The sequence below is a fragment of the Bufo bufo genome, chromosome 5 (genome assembly GCF_905171765.1).
Source record: "Bufo bufo chromosome 5, aBufBuf1.1, whole genome shotgun sequence".
NCBI lineage: Eukaryota > Metazoa > Chordata > Amphibia > Anura > Bufonidae > Bufo > Bufo bufo.
The window spans coordinates 548,222,689-548,236,867 of record NC_053393.1 but is presented as its reverse complement, the minus strand read 5'-3'; the positions used below and the strand labels follow the sequence as shown (position 1 = coordinate 548,236,867).

The window sequence follows — 14,179 nt, the reverse complement described above, 5'->3', positions numbered from 1 at the left end:
CCAATGTATTGAATTCAAATTCAGGCCTTTTTTTACAGGCACCTAACACTATCTGGCTATCTATTTAGGTACCGTATTACACTAATACAGGCACAACACTAAAGACAGATTTAGCTGAATATAAATTGTAGGCCTAGTATTTAGGTGCTGGATGACAGGTATCCCTTTTACGGACAGAATTAAACTTGGAAATGCACGGTAGCGTGTGAAGTTATTGGGGATGACCCTATCCGCACCTTCAATCTAATATACCCTTTTATGGATAGATTTAACCTTGGCCTGATAGTAAATTTGTGGTTTCTGCTCTAAGTTGGGAATTGTATTTCAACCCAGAACAAAAACTGTGCTTTGGCAGACACTAAATAGATTGACCAGCCACAGCAGTATCAACAGATTTAGCTGAATATAAATTGTAGGCCTAGTATTTAGGCGCTGGATGACAGGTATCCCTTTTACGGACAGAATTAGACTTGGAAATGCACGGTAGCGTGTGAAGTTATTGAGGATGACCCTATCTGCACCTTCAATCTAATATACCCTTTTATGGATAGATTTAAAGTAGGCCTGATACAGCAGAAACCACTAATTTAGGGAATTGCTAAGTTGGGAATTGTATTCAACCCAGAACAAAAACTGTGCTTTGGCGGACACTAAATGAATTGACCGGCCTCAGCAATAAACACAGATTTAGCGGAATATAAATTTTAGGCCTATTATTTAGGCGCTGGGTGACAGGTATACGTTTACGGACAGAATTATTTAAACTTGGAAATGCACGGTAGCGTGTGAAGTTATTGAGGATGACACTATCCGCACCTTAAATCTAATATACCCTTTTAAGGATCAATTTAAACTTGGCCTGATACAGCAGAAAAAAAATATTTAGGGGATTGCTAAGTTGGGAATTGAATTTCAACCCAGAACAAAAATATATCCTTTGCCAGACAGTATTACAATTGGCTAGCCACAGCTGAAACACCAGATTTAGGGTACTGCTATTTTGGCAATTGTATTTTACCCCTCAATAAAATAGCAAGCACAGCCAAGCCCCTGATGTAGGATATAGCAAAAAAATAACCACACTATTGATGGTTAAATGGACTTGGTGGCAGCTTGTGCTGGCGCACCACAAGACACAAAATGGCCGCCGATCACCCAAGAAAAAAGTGACATAAAAACGCTCTGGGCAGCCTAAAAACAGTGAGCAATTAAATAGCAGCAGTTCAATGATCCACAGCTGTAGATCGATCACTGAATTAAGTGTTTTTGCAGAGTAAATCCCTGCCTAATCTCACCCTAACAGCAGCAGCAGCAACCTCTCCCTACACTGATCAGAGCAGAGTGACGTGCAGCGCTACGTGACTCCAGCTTATATAGAGGCTGGGTCACATGCTGCTCTGGCCAATCACAGCCATGCCAATAGTAGGCATGGCTGTGATGGCCTCTTGGGGCAAGTAGTATGACGCTTGTTGATTGGCTGCTTTGCAGCCTTTCAAAAAGCGCCAAGAAAGCGCCGAACACCGAACCGGACTTTTACGAAAATGTTCGGGTTCGGGTCCGTGTCACGGACACCCCAAAATTCGGTACGAACCCGAACTATACAGTTCGGGTTCGCTCATCCCTACTAGTATAATAACAATATGGGTATTATTTTTAAATGGAGTATTATTTGTTTTAAGATGTATTTTAATGGCTTAATTTTATATAATGTATGGTTATTGGGAGGAGGAGACTTTCACCCTTGCATGTAAAAAAGAAATGATCTAATGAAGGTGGAGTATGGGCCCCTGATGAGGCGAAAGCGAAACCTAGGTCGGGCAGAGACACTAGGGCTTATATAGCTCTATGATATGCCTAATTTTTTGCTACATTTGTGAGTATAATAAACCTATTTATTGTCTAACCCTTGTTGATGGTGCTTCACTATCTACGTGACCCTTGGTTCTCCTGCAGTTTCGTGAAAAATGACAATTAATTTAAGAATTTCTCGATGATTGCAGGGAAATAGAGCATCGCAGCCTGATATCAGTACATGAAGGGCTTGTTACGTCTGCACCTGGACTTTGTGTTCACCTTTGAATATCATGTATCTATTTACATACAGATATAAATGGAAGTAAGGCCTCTTTCACACTTGCGTTGTCCGGATCCGGCGTGTAATCCACTTGCCGGAATTACACGCCGGATCCGGAAAAACGCAAGTGTACTGAAAGCATTTGAAGACGGAGCCGTCTTCAAATTGCGTTTAGTGTTACTATGGCAGCCAGGACGCTATTAAAGTCCTGGTTGCCATAGTAGGAGCGGGGAGCGGTATACTTACAGTCCGTGCGGCTCCTGGGGCGCTCCAGAATGACGTCAGAGCGCCCCATGCGCATGGATGACGTGATGCATGCGATCACGTGATCCATGCGCTTGGGGCACCCTGACGTCACTCTGAAGTGCCCCGGGAGCCGCACGGACGGTAAGTATGCTGCTCCCCTGCTCCCCGCGACTTTAGCGTCCTGGCAGCCATGGTAACCATTCAGAAAAAGCTAAATGTCGGGTCCGGCAATGCGCCGAAACGACGTTTAGCTTAAGGCCGGATCCGGATCAATGCCTTTCAATGGGCATTAATTCCGGATCCGGCCTTGCGGCAAGTGTTCAGGATTTTTGGCCGGAGCAAAAAGCGCAGCATGCTGCGGTATTTTCTCTGGCCAAAAAACGTTCCGTTCCGGAACTGAAGACATCCTAATGCATCCTGAACGGATTTCCCTCCATTCAGAATGCATTAGGATAAAACTGATCAGGATTCTTCCGGCATAGAGCCCCGACGATGGAACTCTATGCCGGAAGAAAAGAACGCAAGTATGAAAGAGACCTAAATTACATTACATTAAACACACCGTTACTCACCTAGTCCTGATCCTTAGTTTTAGCGTGTTTCGTCCAAAGCTGCATTCACAATTCTGTAGGTGTCAGAAGTGAAATCTCCCAGCATTCCTTGCTCAGTCAGCCTCTTGTCATTTAAAGGGGGAGACAACGAGGCAGTGCTATCAGAGCCTACATTATGTACAGGGAGGCAGTAATATCTGTACATACATCATTTACAGGGGGAGACAGAGAGGCAGGACTATATGTACTAGAGATGGCCTTGAGATGGCCTTGCGGTTCGCCCGGCAGTCGTTTCACGGCAAACTTTGCTTGTTCGCTGTTCTCCGAACGAGCGAACATATGGCGATATTCGCGCCCGCCATATTCTTTTACATTGTGAAGAACTTTGACCCATGACACATCCATCAGGTGGTACAGGACAGCCAATTGAGACATTTCAGCACATGGACACACCCCCTACCTTATAAATAAACCCGATCTGGCCGCCATTTTACATTCAGTCTTTTGCCAGTGTAGGGAGAGGTTGCTGTGTGGAGCAGGGACAGGCTGTTAGGGACACCAAACGCTATCAAATAGGGCCAGAAAAGTCCTTTTAAGGACTGGTATAGGTGTGCTATCGATAGGTGTGACATACTAAGGGGTGCGATATACTTATAATATACTTTGTAACATAGAAAGTATATTATAGTGCATTTGTATTGTGCAGCAGTTGTGTGCGGTTCTGCTGCGTTACCGCAGCTATATAGAGGGACAAAAGCTATTGGAACAAATAATTTCTACTGGTGTGATTTAGCAGTTGCCCCCCAAAAAAACTGATTGAGGCAGGGGTGTGATATACCTTCTTCCACAAACTGCTCTTCTATAGGGACTTTTGTCACAGGGTCATTTTGAAAATGACAGGCAGAGGAAGAGGCAGGCCCTTCCGCAGCAGTGGTAGGGGTCGGGCAGGCGCAGAAGGCGCGCGCGATTATGTCAAAGGACGCACCAGACTTGGTTGAGTGGCTCACTCAGCCTTCCGCTTCTGCACCCTCCTCACTCTCTGCTGTGTGCACCCCCAAAAACACCACCACCACCATATCCCCTCCGGTCGGGTCAGAGGAATTATTTTCCCATCCATTCCCAGACCTTACCGATGCGCAGCCATTCTTGACATTGGATGAGGAAGAGGAGGTAGCAACGGCCACCACCCAGCGGTCTGACGACAGTACCCAGATCAGCCCAAGGAGGGTGGTCCCCACTGTTGCTGCCTACTCCGAGATCTCTAATGTCAGAGGTGGTGAAGGTGACGATAATGACATGTCGATGGACGTCACGTGGGTGCCCACAAGAGAGGAAGAGGAGGGGAGTTCAGAGGGAGAGACGGAGCAGCAGATAGGGAGGAGAAGGAGGAGAAGCAGGCAGAACTTACAGTGCACAGGAGGCAAAAATCAGACTGCAAATGTATCTGGAGCGAACCATCCACCATGTACGGTCACATTTGGCGCTCACAGGACGCCTGCACATGGCTCCGCAGTATGGGCTTTTTTTAACGGGTCCGCTGCTGACAATAGTGTTGCCATCTGCAGCCTTTGCTGCCAACGCATACAGCAAGTCGCAGTAAGCCCAACACTCACCTAGGGACGACCGCCTTCAAGAAGGCACCTGGCCTCCCATAACCGAGCCCAGTGGCAGCAACACCATCAGAACCCACAAAACCACACTCCCGGCGCTCACCGTCCTGCCTCTTCTCCTTCTCCTCTCTCCTCCCTTTTGTCCTCCACTCCACCTTCCACTGTGCCATTGTCGCGTTTATCTGGCAGAAGGCAGGCTTCCTTGCCCCAAATGTTTGAGCGAAAAAAGATAATGACGCCGGATAATCCTCTTGCCCAACGGCTGACCGCTAGCTTGTCAGAACTGCTAGCCGGCCAACTACTGCCATATAAACTGGTGGACTCAGAGGCCTTTTGAAAATTTGTGGCCATTGGAACACCGCAATGGAAGGTCCCTGGAAGGAAATATTTCTCACTGAAGGGCATCCCAGAGCTATATGGCCACATTCAGAGGCAAGTGAATATATCTCTGGCACACAGTGTCGGTGCCAAGATACATCTGACCACAAACACCTGGTCTAGCAAACAAGGGCAGGGAAGGTACATAACTTTTACTGCCCACTGGGTGAACCTTCTGACGGCCGTCAAGCATGCAACCCGTGTAGATTTGGTGTTACTGCCTCTTCTTCTCCTCCTCCTACTCCATCCTCCGTCTCCTCCTCGGCTGACTCCTCCTTTTCCGCTGCTACCGCCTCTTCTGCTGCGCTCCCCAGAACCTACTCGACGTGCCAGGTGAGACGTTGCCATGCTGTGCTGCCGCTGTTGTGCCTGGAAGCCAAGAGCCACACCGGTCCTGCACTGCTTTCAGCTCTGCGGTCACAGGCCGATCAGTGGCTAACCCCGCTCAATTTGACAGTTGGTAAAGTGGTGTGTGACAACGGTGCCAATCTGCTGAGCGCGCTGAAACAGGGCAAAATTACACAGGTGCCGTGCATGGCACACGTCCTGAACTTAGTCGTGCAGAGATTCGTTGCCAAATACCCCGGGGTCCAGGACGTCTTGTGGCAGACCAGGAAAATCTCTGGCCATTTTAGAAGATCTTACACGGCCATGGCTCACCTTGCTGACATTCAGCGGCGACACCGTCAGATGTCTGATTTGTGACTGCCCGACATGATGGAACTCCACCTTGTATATGCTTGATAGGCTGCTAAAGCAGAAACGTGCAGTTAACGACTACCTGTACTAACTCTGTGGCAGGACAGGTTCTGAGGAGATTGTTTTTTTTTCCAACTCGGAGCAGAAAGATGAGGAAGTCGCAATGCTGGATGAATTCCCAGGGGGGCTACTCCATATGAGACAAGTCAACAGGAGTCTGAAGAGGAGTCAGAGGAGGATGGTGCCGGGGCAGAGGAGGAGGAGCAGGAAGAGCAGGCTTTAAACTTTTCGGGGATCCCTGGTGTTGTCCGTGGCTGGGGGGAGGAGAACGACATTATCCTGGATGATGAGCAGGAGCCAGGGCGCTCCACCACTTCCAATTTAGTGCAAATGGGGGCCTTCATGTTCCAGTGTTTGAAGAGGGACCCCCGTATAAAAAGCATAAAGGGCAAGGACCAGTACTGGGTGGCAATGTGCTTAGACCCCCAGTACAAACATGGCGGAAATGTTACCACCATCACAGAGGGCTGGCATAATGCAGCACTTCCAGGCCTTTCTTTGAGAAATGCTGCATTCTGCTTTTGCGGGCACTGGCAGAGGAATTTCCACCCACAGAGAAACAGTTGTGGGTAACAATCCAACAGCGCCTGCCAGAAGAGGGCGGTTTGAAGATGTGTTGTTGACTTCGGATATGAGATCATTTTTGCAGCCGACCCATCGACAGCCGTCCTCCGGATCCAGCCTCAGGGAACGCCTAGACCAACAGGTGTCCGACTACATCAGGTTAACGGCCGATGTGGATGGTCTTGAGAAGCGATGAACACCATGGCTACTGGGCGTGCAGGCTTGACCTGTGGCCAGAGCTGGCACAATTTGCCATGGAACTCTCGGCTTGCCCCTCGTCGAGTGTCCTGTCTGAAAGGACGTTCAGCGCAGCAGGGGGGGGATCATGACCGATAAGCGGACTCGCCAAGCCCACGACAGTGTGGACTACCTCACATTTCTAAAAATGAATGAGGCATGGATCTCGGAGGAATTCAACACATGTGACGAGTCAACCACGTTTGATTGAATTTCCACAAATATCCGCCACCACCCAGAACAAATCATGGTCCCTGTCTTAGGTAAATACAGCGGCATAAAAGGCCTTTTATGTCAGTTGAATGCCTAATTTTTGGGGCCTTTACTAGCCGACAGTTACATATTTATCCTGTGACCACCTAAGGTACCTCCAGCCACAGAATCCAAAGTTCTTTGCTGTCAGGTGAATGCCTATTGCCGCATTTTTGGGGCCTGTACTGGCCGACAATTACATTTTTTATCTCTAGCCACATAATCACACCCTTTTCTCACTCCTCTGCCTCTCATTATGATGACTGTGCCCCCTATCCTGTACTGTGCCCCCCATCCTATACTGTGCCCCTCACCCCGTACTGTGCCCCCTTATACCCTGCATTGTGCCTTCTTACCACACCCTGTGCAGTGCCCCTAGCCATTCCCTGTACTGTGCCCTCTTATACCCTTTTATCCGATCACGGTATGGCGGTGGTATCCGGTCACTGTACAGAGGTGTTATCCGGTCACGGTATGATGGTGGTATCCAATAACTGGATGGCCATAACTGTATCCCTTTCCCTGCCCACGCCAACTTTTTAGACCTGGCATGAGCGGGAAAAATATGCAGATTGCGGTGCTAAGGACCTTTGCGCCACAATCTGTGTCAGAAATACGCCTAACATAGACGTATTTCTATATAATAAGTGATCACCTAATTGTATTATTATTCGGGGGTAGGGCTAATATCTTTATATTATATGTATTCTAGTGTATTATACTGCGCCCTGTATTTCCCAGTAGATAAATGATCCTTGGGAAACACAGTTTCATCCCTGACCACCAGGACCAGTTAGCGCTCTGTCAGTAGATGGCGGCCCCCCCCTCTCCGCCACGCTGCTCCGCTGTGTACTGGTGATTATTCTAACACTAGGGCTGGGTTCACATCCTATTTATGCCATCCATTTAATGCATGCCAAAAATGTATGCGTTAACAGATGCCTCAGACTGATGCCGTACAGTGGCGTCCGTTCACCATACAGTTCCATGGTATAAAAAAATATTACGTTAACGTATGCATTTTTTTTACTGGACTCTGCAGGATACAAAAACGTGGAGTGCTGCACATTTCTATACATCAAACCGATAGGAAATAAAAAATTTCTTGTCTCCATCAGGGCACATTTTTGAGAGTTTCCCTTTAAGACGCATAAAAATGGCCCCTAATTAAAATACATATTTTTTGTGGGCATTTTTGCCAATTATCCCCCTCTGGTATATCACTGTCCATGTTGTGGGACTATTTGAGCACTTCTAGTAAGTGTTTGCTGGCTGCAAATATGACCTGAAGGTTTTTCAGGTTCGCCTGCCATTAAGGTGAATGGGGCCCGCCGCAAACGCGCGGTTCGCGAACATTTGATCGCGTTCGCGAACCGTCCCGGCCGATGTTCGTCGATCACTAATCTGTACCTACATAATTTACAGAGGGCGACAGGGAGGCAGTACTATCTGTATCTACATCATTTACAGGGAGAACGGGAGGCAGTACTATCTGTTCCTACATCATTTACAGGGGGAAACAGGGAGGCAGTACTATCTGTACCTACATAATTTATAGGGAAGCAGTACTGTCTGTACCTACATCAATTACAAGGAGAGACAGGGAGGCAGTACTATCTGTACCTACATCATATACAGGGGGAGACAGGGAGGCAGTACTATCTGTACCTACATCATATACAGGGGGAGACAGGGAGGCAGTAATATCTGTACCTACATAATTTATAGGGAAGCAGTACTGTCTGTACCTACATCAATTACAAGGAGAGACAGGGAGGCAGTACTATCTGTACCTACATCATATACAGGGGGAGACAGGGAGGCAGTACTATCTGTTCCTACATCATTTACAGGGGGAGGCAGGGAGGCAGTAATATCTGTACCTACATAATTTATAGGGAAGCAGTACTGTCTGTACCTACATCAATTACAAGGAGAGACAGGGAGGCAGTACTATCTGTTCCTACATCATTTACAGGGAGAACGGGAGGCAGTACTATCTGTTCCTACATCATTTACAGGGGGAGGCAGGGAGGCAGTAATATCTGTACCTACATAATTTATAGGGAAGCAGTACTGTCTGTACCTACATCAATTACAAGGAGAGACAGGGAGGCAGTACTATCTGTACCTACATCATATGCAGGGGGAGACAGGGAGGCAGTACTATCTGTACCTACATCATATAAAGGTGGAGACAGGGAGGCAGTACTATCTGTACCTACATCATATGCAGGGGGAGACAGGGAGGCAGTACTATCTCTACCTACATCATATACAGGTGGAGACAGGGAGGCAGTACTATCTGTACCTACATCATATGCAGGGGGAGACAGGGAGGCAGTACTATCTGTACCTACATCATATGCAGGGGGAGACAGGGAGGTAGTAACAACACTGCCTTAATCATTTATAGAAAGGCAGAACTACAAGTGCCTACATTATTTACTGCTAGAGACAAGAAAACAATACGATAATACTGACAGGGAGGCAGTACTATCAGTGCTTATTTAATTCGCAGGGACAGACAAAGAAGCAGTACTATCCAGACCTACATCATTTACAGGGAAACCATATAAATGTCACTGTAATCATACTGAAGGTTGTTTGGACGGCACTCCGTAAATATGTTCTGGTGCTCAGCGGTAAAACTGATAAACGTATAATGTATAAAACCGCGGCACTCAGGTAAGTAGATGAATAATGTTTTTTTATTCTTTTTTATCCATCCAGTGCACCAGATGTCTCCTGTATTCAGGCCTTGAAAAAGGTCTCGGGACGAGACCGAAACGTTACGTTGGCCTTAGTCTATTAATTTTCCTGGATGGATAAAAAGATAAAAAAGGATAAAAAAGAATAAAAAAACATTATTCATCAACTTACCTGAGTGCCGCGGTTTTATACATTATACTGTAATCGTACTGACCAGGAGGATGAAGGGAACAGGTCAGTTTTATCTCATAGGGAACAATGTAAAACCAAAATCCATAAAACGATATAAATCTGGTATCGCTGTAATCGTACTGACCCCGAGAATGAGGAGAACAGTCAGTTTTATCTCATACAGCTCCGCTGAGAGTACACTACAGCCATTACCGTGAGACATTAGTAGTCTCGTTTACTGTAAGTAGCGGCGCATGCATAAATGTCTGGATTTGATAAGAAATATATTTGTGTACGCTACTTACAGTACAGAGATTAAGGCGGCCACCTTAATGTAGTCTCAGTGGAGCCCATCTAATATATAAAGTGCTGTACCCACGATCAAGGAATGGGAGAAGCTTACTAGAATTTCACTGGTTTGTGAGGAATCTCATCTGGTAAACAGGAAGAAAAAACATAGATTTTCTAGAATATGGCCGAAATGGTTGGTATAGGCCGGGGGATGGAGGTGGGGGAGAGAGGAGGACTAGAGGAGCGAGATTTATTTTTATTTTTTTGTTTTATTCGTCGAGAGAATCGACCATCGAAAAAGAGTGGTGGGTGGGAAATGTCATGAATTATTGAATGTTATTAAATTAAAATATTGTGATTTATTTTTTATTTTTGATAACAAACAAGAAAAAAAAATCACAATATTTAAATTTAAATACATTCAATAATTCATGACATTTCCCACCCACCACTCTTTTTCGATGGCCGCTTCTCTCGACGAAAAAAACTAAAAAGATCTATAAAAAAAATATAGATATATATATAAAGCTGAGTGTGTGTATGTCCGCTAAAGTAATTTGCACCGTTGCATTTACAATCACAATATTTGGCACACAGGTACATCAGGTGTCCGGGAAGGTTTTAGACTGGGTCTCAGCTCTTTAGCACATACCGTTCCTGAGATATTCCTAAAAAATGCATTAGCCAATAGAAGCCTGGTCACATGACCCTTTTCAGCCAATAGAAGCTTGCAGGCCCTTAGTCTCCACATACACACAGTTTTACACCAGGCTTCCATAACAACGCAGCCGTTTTTCTTAACTGCTGTAGGTCAGCTTTAAAGGGGCAGGGCGCAGTGGATGACACGGTTAAGGGAGTGGAGTGCAGTGGAGGTCACAGTTCAAGTGGTAGGTAGGGTGAGATGGACCTAACCCCCCCCCCCCCCCAGTTCCCGCTAAGCCACGCTCCGACTCAGTTAGGCCACGCCCAATCCCACTTTGCAGCAGATGGGGATTGAAAAAATGAAGGTAAAAATCAACTTCTGTCAGCTGCAGGGGAGGGAGGGACGGTGACTTTCTCCTGCAGCTCACACTCAGACAGCACAGTGCCGCTGTCTGAGAGTGAGCTGTTCAAAAGGACATCCCTCTGTCTGTCCAGGCCCTGAGCCGGACGGAGGGCAGGGAGTCTGAAAGCCGGACTGTCCGGCCTAAAACCTCTGGCCACCCTAGGGGCAGGCTGCTGTGGAGGTCACTGTTAAGGGACAGAATGCTGTAGAGGCCACTGTTAAGGGGACGGGGTGTTGTGTAGGAAACTGTTAAAGGGACAGGCCGCTGTGGAGGTCACTGTTAATGGGGCAGGGAACGGTGGAGATCACAGTTAAGGGGATGGTCCGCTATGCAGGTCAGTGTTAAGGGGTGGGGTGCTGTAGAGGTCAATGTTAAAGGGGCGGGCACTGTGGAGGTCACTGTTAAGGGAGGAGGGGACTGTGAACGCCACTATTAAAGGGGCAGCGGGGTACGTTGAGGTCACTGTTAAGAGAGCTGGGTACTGTGGCAGTCACTGTTAAAGGGGCAGCCGCTGTGGAGGTTTCTTTTAAGGGGGCCGGGAATGGTGGAGGTCATAGTTAAGGGGACTGTAACCTATGGTAGAGGCCACTGTTAAGGGGGCGGACCCCTGTGGAGGTCACTGTCAAGGGGATGGGGTGCTGTGGAACTCACTGTTAAAGGGACAGGCTGCTGTGAAGGTCAAAGTTAAGGGGATGGGCTGCTGTGGAAGTCCCATTTTAAGGAGATACGGCACTGTGGGGGGGTCAGTGTTAAGGGATGGGGGGCTGTGGAGGTCACTGTTAAGGGGTGGGGGCTGTGGAGGTCACTGTTAAGGGGTGGGGGGCTGTAGAGGTCACTGTTATAGTGGATACTGTCGATATCTTTTAATGACACAGACAAATGCAGCGTACTCAAGTTGTGTGCAGTAGGTGTTTCTGGGTGATGTAGTGCAATAGACACTAACCTGGTACGGCTGACTCTCTGCAAGGGCAGGTGATGGTATAGATAGTTCGTGACGCCAGTGCCAAGTAAACGGTGGCACGCCGTTTGCGGATAGCAGGAATAAATTGAGGAACACGTGGTATTAAAACAGAACTCCAACTTTAGTAGTTTTCATGCAGAGACAATATTGGAATCGCAGTTCCTTGGCATACAGTCGATTTTGCAATACGGTTGATGCAGGCAATTACAGCTTGAGCAAGGTGATTACAGAGTGTTGAACACAGGACTTGCAGCACAGGAGCTTGCACTCTATTTCTGTCTGATGCTGGAATATAGCAATTCTTCACCAAGGCCCAATAACCTAGTTCTGGCTTTATATCCTTGGCTATAGCTTTAGAAAGTACCTCCTCTGTTATTTTGAGTACCTCTTGCTTCTCTGCACTTTGCCTCTGTCTCTTTCAGCTGCTTCTTTCTCAGGCTCTTTAGCTAAGATATTCCTGTTTCTGCATATGGGAATTCAGGAGGGAATCTTCTCCTGGGCAGCAGGCTTCCGGCCTGGACTTGTCTCAGACATTGTCTAATCTCCAACTGTAGACTACAGACACTAGACTCCGTCTGCCCTCTACTTCCCTGACTGGGCCTTATATAAACTAGGGCTCCCTAGCTCCCTCTAGATACTAGAAGCTGGAATGACACCCCTAGCAGGCCTGTACATGCAAGTTTCACAGTACCAGGGAAATACATAACATTACATTACATGACATTTTATAAAACTGACATATAACAACTTCCCCATAATTAGGAGGGACGACAGCACACCAAGTGACACTTTGGTAGTGACGGGTATTACAGTTCCCGTACACTACACAAACATTACGTGAAATAGATGAAATATACCCGAGCGAAGCCGGCGCCTTCTGCTAGCACAATATAATACACGTACGCCAATCGGGAACTCATGGATAGAGTTTTGGAATATGGCTGCATTATATACGTGAGAAAATAAATAAATTGAGTGGAGCTAAACCACGAGCAAACTCCTGCTGTGGCTTTGCGAGGGGTCCGCACCAGGAGTGGCCCTGGACATTCTTGGCGTGGTCTTGAAAAACCCTCCGTCTCATGAACTTCATTGAAAACAATGGGAAATGATTTCAGCGCAGATGCAGCCTGGCACAAAATCCACAGTGAAATCCGCGCCTAAAATCCTCAGTGTGATCTAGTCTGCATGACGGTGCTGGTCTGTCGAGAAATGTCCGCACCAGACAGCGATATACGTGTTCTGTTACCAGCAGCTCCGGTGTCCACCGCCTCACCCCGGTAATGGAGTCACAGCCTAGGAACAGTTTCACTTTCAGCTTGGGCATTCCATACAGAAAGCTCCACCTAGTGGTCATACAGAGGTGCTGCGCCCCCACATAATCTCATCATGAAAGGGGCACTGATAAGGGGGGGGGGGGGGGGTGCTTTTTGGCGCTGTTTGAGAACATTTGTATTGTATATACTTTATTTTTTTGGTTTACATCGTATATATAGAAAAAGCTATTTTGGACGTTGCTTATTTCTTTTTTTATTTACTTTATTGTTGACACTACATATTTCACACTGAATAACCTGTTAAATGAGTTGTTCGGGTAATTTCGGTCATGTGGATACCTAATAAGTGGGTTTTTTGTCACTTACTTTTGTCACTTTTTCTGTCACTTACAATCGCTTATTTATTATCATTCATGCAAGCTTTTTTTTATTTACTTCATTTTTTTTATACCTTTTTTTAAAAACCCCATTAGGAATTACTCTCTTGCATATTATTTTATACTTATAATGTATTAGCGTATTCCCATATACCATTACGTTACGCAGGGTGCAGGGGTGCACCTAGCCTTTCTGCTGCCTGAGGTGAAAACTGAAACGGCGCCCCAACCTCCAATGCCAATTTCTTAACCCAACCCCTTTGCCACAATGAAAGCGCTCCTTGCCCATGGCCCTTCCGCTGCCCCCTCCTGCCCCTACCTGGTGCTGCCTGAGGTGATCGCCTCACCCGGCCTCATTGGTGGTGCGCCCCTGCCTCTGTGTCTCTATGGCACAGGCGGTGGTCAGCCCTAACAGCAGGACTACTGAATGTACAATCCTGGGGCTCCTTTCCAGCTCCTCGGCGCTGCCTGCAGCCTCCAATCAGATCGCTGGGACCTGCTGTGGTCATAGACTGCGGCAATCAAAAGGTTAACAGTTGGGATTGGCGCTACCTCCTATCCTGGTTGTAGAGCAGAAGGCTTCTCTAAGCTGTTAGTTGTAGTTCATTCGTAGAGCAGTAGTTAACGGGGACCCCGACCTTAGACTGGTAACAGATTCTGACAATTCAATTATAGT

At 47.0% G+C, this 14,179-nt stretch overlaps 1 long non-coding RNA gene across 1 annotated transcript; it reads right to left on the bottom strand.

Moving 5' to 3' along the window:
* Positions 1 to 1,936: 1,936 nt before the first annotated feature.
* LOC121002023 lies at positions 1,937 to 13,151 on the bottom strand. Its single transcript, XR_005779198.1, has 3 exons — positions 13,099 to 13,151; positions 2,893 to 2,995; positions 1,937 to 1,947 (listed from the first exon to the last, which is right to left on the bottom strand). It is a non-coding gene; the product is annotated as an uncharacterized LOC121002023 (long non-coding RNA).
* Positions 13,152 to 14,179: the final 1,028 nt, after the last annotated feature.